The sequence below is a fragment of the Pseudorca crassidens genome, chromosome 10, assembly GCF_039906515.1.
Source record: "Pseudorca crassidens isolate mPseCra1 chromosome 10, mPseCra1.hap1, whole genome shotgun sequence".
Taxonomy (NCBI): Eukaryota; Metazoa; Chordata; class Mammalia; order Artiodactyla; family Delphinidae; genus Pseudorca; species Pseudorca crassidens.
In genome coordinates this window covers 82,828,584-82,839,822 of record NC_090305.1, presented here as the reverse complement: position 1 = coordinate 82,839,822, position 11,239 = coordinate 82,828,584, and the positions used below count along the sequence as shown (strand labels likewise).

General features: G+C 40.4%; 1 pseudogene; it reads right to left on the bottom strand.

Annotated features, from left to right (window-relative positions):
- Nucleotides 1–2,554: 2,554 nt before the first annotated feature.
- LOC137232931 (ferritin light chain pseudogene) lies at nt 2,555–3,034 on the bottom strand (annotated as a pseudogene).
- Between the last annotated feature and the right edge of the window lie 8,205 nt (nt 3,035–11,239).

Sequence of the window (11,239 nt, the reverse complement as noted above, 5' to 3'; positions counted from 1 at the left end):
TAGGTTTCTCCAAGCCCAGTGCATCAAAAAACATTTTTAGTTAATGAGGGAATATACTTATATTTACCGAGCAGCTATGATATGCCATGAGCAAAGCCTTTGCTTTCTGTGTTATCTTTTCTGTTTCTATTGTCCTCATCTTAAAAATAGAGAAAATAGGCCTCAGAGAGACTTTACATAAGTTGTTTAAAATTGCACAGCAAGCTAGTAGAAGAATCTGGTTAGAACATTGTGCCTTTATAAAACCCTTATGAAATTCTTGTTCTTATAAGAAAACATATAAATTATGTGTAATAACATACGTGTTCTTAACTCTGATGCTTAGCACAGTGTTTTGCAGTTAGCAAGCTCTCAGTAAATGTCTGTTGATCATATCAATTTTTTCAGTTGCAGTCACTGAAATTGATGCTCCTTTACAGGATCTTCTCTAAGTCCCAGTCTAGAAGAGCCAGCTCACATCTGAAGCCAGAAAATAATCTCATCAGTAAAAATTATAGTCAGAGCATTCAGCAACTGTTTGCTGAATACCTATTCTGAGCCAGCTCCCTCCTAAGCCTCTCTTATTTTTCCAGTTATGTGTTCTGTGCGCTGCATTCTGGATAAGTGCCTTCTGTCTTCCAGTCCATTTATTCTCTTTATATGTGAGCTCCTGCCCAATCTATATATTGTTTTAAATTTCAGTTATTGTATTTTTAATTTATGCAAGTTCAATTTGGTTCTTTTGCAAATCTGCAGTAACACTTTTTAGAATTTCCTGTACCCTTCATTCATTTTCAAACTTATCTCATTTCCTTAAACAAAGGAGCATGGTTTTCTTTTAATACTCGGTGTCTGATAATTGCAGTATCTGAAGTACTTAGGTGTCTGTTATTTCTGCTGGTTCTCATTCATGGTATATTTTTCTTTATATAGTTGGTGTCTTTGTGTGGCTCACTGCCCTTAAACAATTATTTGTGTGTGCGTGGGGGGGGACTTCCTGATGACCAGAGAACTATTTTAAGTTAAAACCATGGCATATATGTTTTTGATCACTTAGGTGTTGCAAAATTGGGACTGTAGACCCTCAAGAGAGCTTATCCATGGTTTACACCCTCTCAAGGACAATTCTCTTTGTTTTCTCCTTCCTTTCTTTTCTCCTGCTCTGCTTAGCACCAAGGTACTTCTCCCAAAAAACTACTGGGGTGGAAGGAATAGGGTGGAAATACTGATGGTTGATCCTTTCTGTGATGCTGTAGCCCTTTAAAATCTCAACTTAATGCATAAATGCGAGATGGTTTACCAGACGCACAACACTGAATGGGCCCCATGCTTTAACTTTTGTTTCCCTCGTGCCACAAGGCCTTCAAAAACACAGCTCCGTTTCTTCCAGATTGGCAAATGCCTTCAGAGGTAAAGCAATCCATAAATTTTCCATTTACCTTTCTAATTTTAATACTTACTTGGTATTTCCTTTCTATTCTGTCAGCTCTTTGATGCTGTTACAGGGTTACAAATGTTTAATTCAGCAGTTTTAGCTGTTTCAGTGGGAGAGCTAGTCCAAATAACCTGGTCTGTCATTGTCACCTCATCAGGCTTTTAAAGAATCGTCTTTAAACATCTTTAATAACTTTTTTCCTTTTATAATCAGGAAAAAAACCCTAAGAAATTCAGGAATTTTTCTTTCCTTTTGTCTGACTTATGTTCTATTCTTTTCTGTTTTTTTTTTTTTTAATTTTGAGATTATTTCTAACTCTCTGGGATTCTTTTTTTTTTTTTTTCCAATGGTACCATCAATTTCAGAGTGCTAAGGGAAATGGAGTGAGCATATGGTAACTACTGCAATGAAATTTGGTCCTTTACTCATGTCTCTACCAGATGTGGGATTGCATACATAATCACCATTTCTTTATAAAGTCGACCAACTTGGCTAATTTCCTTAATTTATTTAGTATGTTTCCATAAAGAAAGTGATCTGAGCTGAATTAATCTGGTAGAAAAACCAGAGTTATCCATGAAGAGGTAAATTGCGGGGGGGGGGGGGGGGGTGGTTGGCGGGGAGAGTATGAACCACCCACTTACTTAATATGAATGCAATTCCAGATTGCATGGATTTTGCAGATCTTACAACAAACTTCCTTCACTTTAGGTTTTCATTAACCTTTAGCTGTTTTTTTTTTTTTTTTATGCTTCATGAAACACACTTAGGACCTCTGTATTGCTATTATGGGAATGTGACGTAAGATGTGTCATCCTCTGTTTTTTCAGATCATGACTTCCCTCCCTATTATAAATGTCTTTTTTTCTTTCTTTTTTAAAAACATTCTCTGTGGTTCTATTTAGACTTCTCATGTTTATTTCTCATCTGACACATACTCAATTTACTTTTCTAAATGGAGATAATTTCACTTTCATTTTCTCATTATTTGAGTAATACATCCCTGTAAAAATGCAGAAAACCAAAGCTCTATTTTTTTTTTTTTCTGCAAAAAGCTTTATTGTTTCCATTTGGTCCACATCTTGGGACAGGGCTCCAGGGTGGTTAAAAAGCTGCCTAGTGGCTGCAGAGCGGGGCTCCTCAAAGCCTGCTGGGCTCCGGAGGCTCCTGGTGGTTCTGGAAGGTGAGCCTCTCAAAGGGATATTCGCCCAGCCCAGCCTGGGGGCCAGCCGGCCTGCGGAGGTTAGTCATGTGGTCGCCCATCTTCTTGATGAGTTTCACCTGCTTCTCCCGGAAGCGGCTCTCCCGGAAGTCACAGACGCGGGGGTATGCGGGGGCCCAGCCGAGGGCAGGCGGGTCCTCAAGGGTCTTTTTCAGGTTCTTCTCCGCTAGCACGGCGGCTCCGACAGCGTCTTGGGTTTTACCCCACTCGTATTGGGGAGGTTTCTGCTCCTCCTGGAAGAGAGGGCGGCCGCCGCACTGGTTTTGCATTTTCAAAACGCTCGGTGCCCTCGTGCTTCTCCTCGGCCAATTCCCGGAAAAGCGGCCCACGCTCTCCAGAGCAACATCGTCGAAATAGAAGCTCAGAGCGAGGTAGGTGTAGGAGGCTTGCAGATGCATGTTGGCCAGGTGTTGGCCTCCACCTCGGTGGAGTAATTCTGAGGAATCCGGGAGCTCGTGGTTGATCGGTAATGAGGAGTTAAGCTCCAAAAAATGGTGTTGGCTGTTCCCTGTGACCGAGGATAGCGGAGTGGCTGATTCCAAAGGCTGTGACTGGAAAAAAGGTTGGAGTGTGGTGGGAGGCAGGAGCAAGGGGTGTCCCTGGGTCTGTTCTGTCCAAACGCTGTTGAAGCAAAAGACAGATCCGCGGGACCTCGGAGCACACTGTCCAAAGCCCTTCTTTAACAGCACTTTCCAGAGAGAATTTCACTGGCCCTTTATTAAGGGTTTTTGGTAAATATAATTACAAATTTCTCTTTCCCTCTCTCTATACACGTATCTAAAGTTGTGTGTATAATATGCGCATGTATTTATGTATATGAAGTATGTATGTGTACGTGCATACACACGTATGCATTTATAAAAATGCAATCATACTATATAACTATAAGAAGGTGTGAGCAAAACAAAACTGTTCTTTACTAATAATACACAGCCACGTCTATCTCTTTAAGAGGTGGCAACACTTCTTTCTGGATCAGATAACCTTTTGCTTAGCAAAATACATTCATAGGCTATTTGTCAACAAAACGGTGGTCTCTGTACAAGTCCTGAAGGTAGAAAATTGAAACAAAGAGAATTAAATTCCACTCATTAAAAAAAAAAAAAAGAATGTGAGAGCTCTGAGGAGCCACTGTGGAAAGAGGCACAGGGGCTCTGGAGGAAAGAGAGCTAGCTAGCAAATTAGCTAGAGACAAACTAAGAGCCAGTGGCAGTTACAGAGGGATTTAAAAAAATGATGGCCGAAATCCAATCCTTAGTGAATGTCACTACAAAAATGTTGTGAATGCCGCCTTCCCTGCCTCTGCCCCATCACTCTTTTCTAAACCATCTACAGAGGAGTTCATATACTATATTATCTTTTGTCTGAGGTACTTTGTGGAGTGAAGGCACTGGGATGGTATTCATCGTGGCCTCATACTGTCCAGAAAAGCACAAGAAGGGAGAGATTCAGAGTAGTGATGGAGAATTTAGCATGAGCTAGAAACTGGAACCAGAGTTTGTGAGAAGATACGTAAGCTGGGACTTGAATGTGGATCCCTGTTCTTAACCACTGGAGTCCTGAGCATGGTAGCCTCCATCCTTCCCACATACTAGCCTTTATTGCCCTTAGCTATAGTCCAGTACCAATATTATTTACCAACTAGTATTGCATCCCTAGTCATTTAGGGGTTTCTTAATTCTATTTATTATTGTATCCTCACCTCATACCTGTTCTCGAATTGTTCAATACAGCTTTGATAGACTGTTAGCAAGTGCTAGCTCTCCCTTTTCATATCATATAGGGTAGGACCTTTTGAGTCATTCTTATCATCATTAAAACAATATTTGAGGACATGATTTGGTTGATGACAGGCACAAATGTTAGAACTTTTTAAAATTAGCTAAAGGGTCTGGTACACACTGAGCCCTAAAATTAGTAACTTCTTTTTTTTTTCCTTTTACTCTGTATTCAAAAAAGCTATTACCAAGAGCAGGGCAATGAATGGGGCTGAAGAAACAGAGTTTGGTTAAAAAAGAAAATAATATGGAGCTATTAGAGCCCAGATTCCCTGTTCCACTCTGCCCAGACAGTAGACTACCCTTCCCTATGCACCCCTGACAAGAGACAGGATATTTATTTTCTGGAGAAAGGACACTGTCATGCTTGCAAAGACTCAAAATATTCTCAGATAGCCTTCCTGGGGAAAATTCTGGAGGGTGTACTCCTATAAACAATTGGTTAGAAAACAAAACAAACAAACAAACAAACATGGAATTCAGGAATGCGCACTCCAACACAGGAGACTTGCAAAGGAAAAGACCTAGAATAACAGTTGAGTAGCAGGCTGAGAAATGAAGGTCCGGAATGGAGCAAAGTGGGTGGAAAGCTCTGGGAGGGAGATCTTTAGGGAAGAAAGAAAATGGAACTGATGTGTTTGGGTAAATGGAAAATATTATTCACAGGTGTGTGGCAGAGATGTTGAACCATTTGAAAAATATGAACAAAGCTCACTTAGAAAACCAGGCAAAAACAGGTAAACAAACAAACCCAAGGCAATGATTGACTCCAAGGACTATGAAGGCTTGTCCCAAAACGAAGGCATATTCATAAAATACAGGTTGGCTCAGAAGCATCATAAAATGTGTAGGTAATGTCTAAAATGTGTAAGTTAAGAAAGAATAGTATAGGTCTATTATTTATAAATGTGGAAGTAAATATTAAGGAAAACATTTAGAAGAGTTGAGTGTTGGCTGTGGAGAGTTGGTCTGAAGTATGCAGAGAGGTTAGGCAGAGGAATGTAATTTTTCATTATGCCATTAAATTAAGTGTACTCTTTTGCATTTAAAACCATGCACTGAAACTGTTTTGGTAAACATTAATTTAAAAAGTCAGACAGTATATTTTTTTATACAGCATGGCCCATAAACACAACCCAGACTTCATTTGGTGTTCAACTGAGAACTTTTCAACATTGAGGGAAAATGGTCTGTTTTGGAATCACTGAGAGATAGTACAATGATATAATATCAAGTAGAGTAGACTTTGACCGATTTAAATGGTTTTTCGTGATAGTTTTTAAGCCAGGCAATTTTTCCTTACTTACTATGTAAGATTGGACCCTACACTAATAGAGACTAAGGTTGCCAGACTTAGCAAAAACGAGCAAGTAAGCAAACAAGCAAAAGAAAAAGCAAAACAAACTAGGATGGTCAGTTAAATTTGAATTTCAGATAAACAATACATTTTAAAGTATATCTCAAATACTGCATGGGATATACTTACACTAAAATACTGTTCACTGTTTTTCTGAAACTCAGATGTATTGGGTGTCCTGTATTTTATGTGGCAACCCTATTAGATGCTCAAAAGATAATTGTTGGGCCTCTTTTTTCTTTAGGACCCATTATGATCTGTCATCCAAGAATTATCAAAACCTGCTTGCAATCTGTCTCTATTTTCAAGCTCTATCAGCTTTTGGGATTAATGAGTTCCATAAGGTGACTAACCACCTGTAAGTCCAGAAGAATGAGTCCATCTGTGCTCCTCTGTCATAAATTTGTCTGTAACTTGACAATGGTCAAACTAATGACCTGGATGCAAAACCTTAAGGGCAAATCCAGGAACAAGTCATGGTAAACAGATCTGATGTGTGACATGGAATGACATATCTGAATAAGTTGGCATATACTTGGTAGAAGGTGGTGACCTTGTCTTAAGACTGTCAGACATAAAGTTGATCTTGTCCTTCCTTTGAACTCAGGCTCAACATCTTAATAGTCATGGCTGTTACCAATCAAGCTTTTATCCCAAGTCAGTCCATTTTCTTGGTTAGAATTTTTCCTTGGGACCTCTTTCACCTTTAATATAATTGCAGAGTAATTCATTCTTCTTCATTGGCAATTAGCTGGTCAGGGTTGGTATGCCCAGTTTTCAAATCCTTTCCAGAATTCAACTCTTCAAACAGCCTGGAGAAATCAAAGATGCCATAAAGTGGTCAATTGCATGCCTCTGCTTTTCAGTTATTTCCAGCATGGTAAAGAGTCTATCTGTAATGGACTTAGGAGTATTAAATCCTTAACTTTAAAATGTGGTGTTTTCTGGTTATCAAAGAACTTTTTCTGAAATGAAATGTATCCTGCTAAAATTACTTCCCTAGCTTATGCTGCTCTTTTTTCCCCCCTCCTTCCTCTCCTTTATAAAAGGCAGAATAATTTTCTCCTCATAATTCCAATCTCTTTGATTTTCCATATCTAGCCAAAATGTCAGTTAGCCTCTCTGTTAGAAGATTATTGGCTTCTAAAAGTTTTGTAACTTCAGCAGTTTTATTCCTTTCATAGTTTTCAATTTAATCAGTATCAGTCATTTTATTCATCTTCTGATAATTCACCCCAAACTGTAAGATCTAAAATGGCTTGTGTGGGCTTCCCTGGTGGCACAGTGGTTACGAATCCACCTGCCAGGGCTTCCCTGGTGGCGCAGTGGTTGAGAATCTGCCTGCTAATGCAGGACACATGGGTTTGATCCCTGGTCTGGGAAGATCTCACATGCTGCGGAGCTACTGAGCCCGTGCACCACGACTACTGAAGCCCGCATGCCTAGAGCCCGTGCTCCGCAACAAGAGAAGCCACTGCAATGAGGAGTCTGCGCACCGCAATGAAGAGTAGCCTCCACTGGCCACAACTAGAGAAAGACCATGGGCAGCAACGAAGACCCAACATGGGCAAAAATAAATAAATTAATTAATTAAAAAAAAAAGAAGCTACAGAGAGTATTTACATAGATTTCACCTGAGAAGTGGGAACAAACAACCATGCTGGTGGGTGCTTTTCTCTTGGGGAATCCACCTGATTATGGATGAACCTATCAATTGCCTACAGGAGACAAAGACTTGCCTTTTTTCCAAAAACAGAACCCAGATTTTACTTGGGCAGTAACATGATTGGTTGAAGCCATGCCTTTGCCACCTACCCATGTACTAGGGGAGTCATCTATACAGTTCTTGCTGATTAGGTGTAAATGAAAGTCAGCTGAGGCATCTTGGAAAGCAGAACTTGTGCGTACCACCCTCCTCTCTTCCTGAATTGTCAATGTGATGCCAGAAGCTACAGCAGTCATCTTGTAACTATGAAGCAACAAGCATGAAGACAAAAGGACAAAAGGTAACTGTGAGAATGAAAACTAGCAATTACCGACATTCATACTTCTTGGGTAAGCCTTGGAGAGTTGGGTTTTCTATTACATTAAGCCAAAAAGCACTCCTGATAGCCCTGTTCGGTAATTGCCAGTGGAGTAGGTTTTGAGTCTTTTTGCCTTTCTTTCCTCATATAATTTTAATTTTCTTATTCCTGTTTTGGAATAACCTTCAACTCTTTTATCCATCCTTCCCATGGTATCTATGAGGCCGCGCAGTAAAATAGAAAAAGAAGCCATTGGATTCAGAAGGCTTGAATATGATTATCATCTGTTTCAGGGGCATGACCATCAGTGAGGATTTAAATCTTGAAGGCTTAGTTTTCTCATCTGTAAAATGAGGAGGATGATGACAACCACATCCACACTAATGATAATAGCCTGACACGTGTTGCTCATTATGAAATGCCAGGCACTGAGCCAAAGAAATTTTGGACATTGTCTAAGGCTTCTCAACATGATGATGGTGTAGATAGTTAAAAACTTTCTAGTGTATTGATGAGAAAATGAAAATTTATAAAAGTTAAGTTGTTTGTCTTAAGTTTTGTGATGTTGAACTCATCTCTTTCAGCTATTTATTCAATATCAATGTAGCCAGCCTCCAAGGAGGCCCCCAGTGTTACTGGCCCCCTGGTAGTCATGCTGTAGTAATCTCCCACCGTGGCCCAGGTTACATCTATGTGACCAAGAGCATACAGCAGAAGGAGTGGTCTGTCACTTCTGAGAGGAGGTTCTCTTCTTCATCACTTGCTCTGGGGCGAGCTAACTGCTGGGTTGTGAGGGCCCTCAGAAGCACATAGAGCCATCCACGTAGAAAGGTCCCGAGGCTTGCCAAACCGTAGATTCTTCAGCCCCAGCCCAGCCTCAGTTGCCTGTAGCCCCAGCTGACAGCAGCTTTATGAGAGACCCTGAGTCAGAGCCCCACAACTAAGCTGCTCTCAAATTCCTGACCCACAGAAACTATGAGATAATAAATGTTTGCTGTTTTAAGATGCGAAGTTAAGGGCTAATTTTCTGTGGAGCAATAGACAACCAATACAGTCACCTCAGGGAGTGTTTCCCTGACTCTCCTACTTAAAATTGACTCCTTCCCCTGCTATCACAGAACTCCCCAGCCTCCTTATACTTCTTTTTTCTTAGCCCTTACCACCTAAAGCCTCTGAAGACAGGAGTTTCTTGTCTGTTTTATTTAACGCTGTGTCCTCAGCGCCCAGAGTGGTTCATGGCCCATACTAAGGGCAATCAGTATTTGTGAAATGAACAAATGTCCTGCTCCACAATCTCTACTGTTAACAGTCTTCTTTTGTCTGCTTCCTGTCTCATATGCAAAATAATATATAAAAATACCTACTGGAATGTCTGTTTCTGTTTACAAATTTGAATGGCCTTTTGCAGTAGGATACTACCAACTTTAAGCCATATTTCTGTTAGTACTTATCCGTACTAAAACTCTTCTCAATCTGGAAATCAATAAAATGGAAGGAATTTTAGGTACGATGTCTATTAGAACAAGTAGATCCCAATTCTAATTCCATCTCCACGTCTCATTTATTTGTGACCGTGAAGAACACAATTTCTTCCAACTTAATTTTTCTCACCTCTTCAGTTTCCTTTTTATTCAAACACGTCTTAGTCAACTTTATCTTAGAGAAAAAACATACTTCTTTCATAGTTTCTAAAAATTGTGCCTATTTTGTCTTCACTTATATTGTAAGTTTTGACTACTAACTTCCAATGATGATCTTAGGGGAAAATAAAGGCCAAAAGGGTCGTAATTGCTTGATCTTCTCATGGGGCCCAGAGTTAAAGGAGCCTAGACGACATACTTGGAAATTTACAAAGCTGTGTTCAAGGGCTCACACTGACCATCACAATGGAATTTGTTGAAGAGTTAAGGCCAGTGGCATCTACCCGAGGCTTTGATCTGGAATAATTGCTAATTTAATGAGGCTTTTAGGTTGAAGGCATTATCTCGCCCAACAGTCTTTTCTATGGAAGAGGGTGGAGTAAAGTGTGATGTGGCAGTAGAGTTTAATCCCCACTAGCAGTTTGGGAAAGAATTATTCAGAACATACTTCTCGGCTGCTCAATACCAGTATTCTTTGTCATCTCTTCTTTGTTCTAAGAAGTTTTGATAATATTTGGGTCATTCTCTGCTCTTGTTAATATTCAGCACTTCTGTTTTAGTTTATACCCTTCATGTTTCTCAAAGTAACTTTGGTCAAATTTTGTGTTAATGGCTGTCTTGCATCCTTCAGTATTTATCTGGGTCTTTCTCCCCATCTCTTTCTCTGTCCCTTTCTCATTCTGTATCTTAGGAAGTTTTTTTTTTTTTTTCTCACTGTTGTGGCCTCTCCCGTTGCGGAGGAACAGGCTCCGGACGTGCAGGCTCAGCGGCCATGGCTCACGGGCACAGCCGCCCCGCGGCATGTGGGATCCTCCCGGACCGGGGCCCGAACCCACGTCCCCTGCATCGGCAGGCAGACTCTCAACCACTGCGCCACCAGGGAAGCCCATCTTGGGAAGTTTTGATTGAAAGTAAGAACATCTCAATTCAAGCTTTCAGAAAATATGGCGAGTTTACGGGGTGACGTAAGTGAAAAAGTCTGAAGATAGAGCTTCAGATGTGGTTTGATTCAGAATTTTATGATGTTACTAGATATCTAGATACTTTTATCTGGGATTTCCTTGATTCTGCCCTCTTCCAGGTGTCAGCTTCATCCTATTATTGGTTTCCTTATGGTTGTAAAAATGGCTACTGTCACTCAGGTTCCCACATCAGCAAACCATGCATCCAGAAAAAGAATATTCACCTGTTTTCTTGGGTTCCAAGTTACAACACGAGGATCTGAAATAGTTTAGTTCACATGCCAGGAAGAGGCTACTGGTTGACCTCTAATATCTATTCTCCTCTTTTTTCCTAGTAACATAATTTTATCTGGGCACATTTATGCCTGAAAAAAACCCCTAGATTTTCCACCTTCCTTTGCTGCTAGTGTAACTATGTGACTGAGTTCTAGCCAATGAGATATAAACAAAATTACTGTGTACAGTTTTCGTGTTTTTCCCCTAAAGTAAAGAAGAGGAAACATGGGAGCTCTCTAGTTGTAAGCAGTCTTGGAAATCTGCAGATAAGAGCCGGACTTTAGGACTAGCAGAGCAACAAGGTAGAAGCAGCTCAGGCTCCTGCTGCCTCCACAGAGCACAGTCATCATCCCAGCTTGAGTTCTATCTGATAGAGAAACAAACCTTGATCTTGTTTAAGTCACTGTTAATTTTGAGTCTCTGTCCCATTTACAGTCACATCCTTTTAAAAACATCTACCTAATCCTGAAGCAATCACTGATCTGAAGGGTGGAATGCATCAATTGGTTCAGTTGAGGTCACACGCTTCCCTGCTGGAGTTTTGGGTGGAGTCAGCTTCCCGGAAC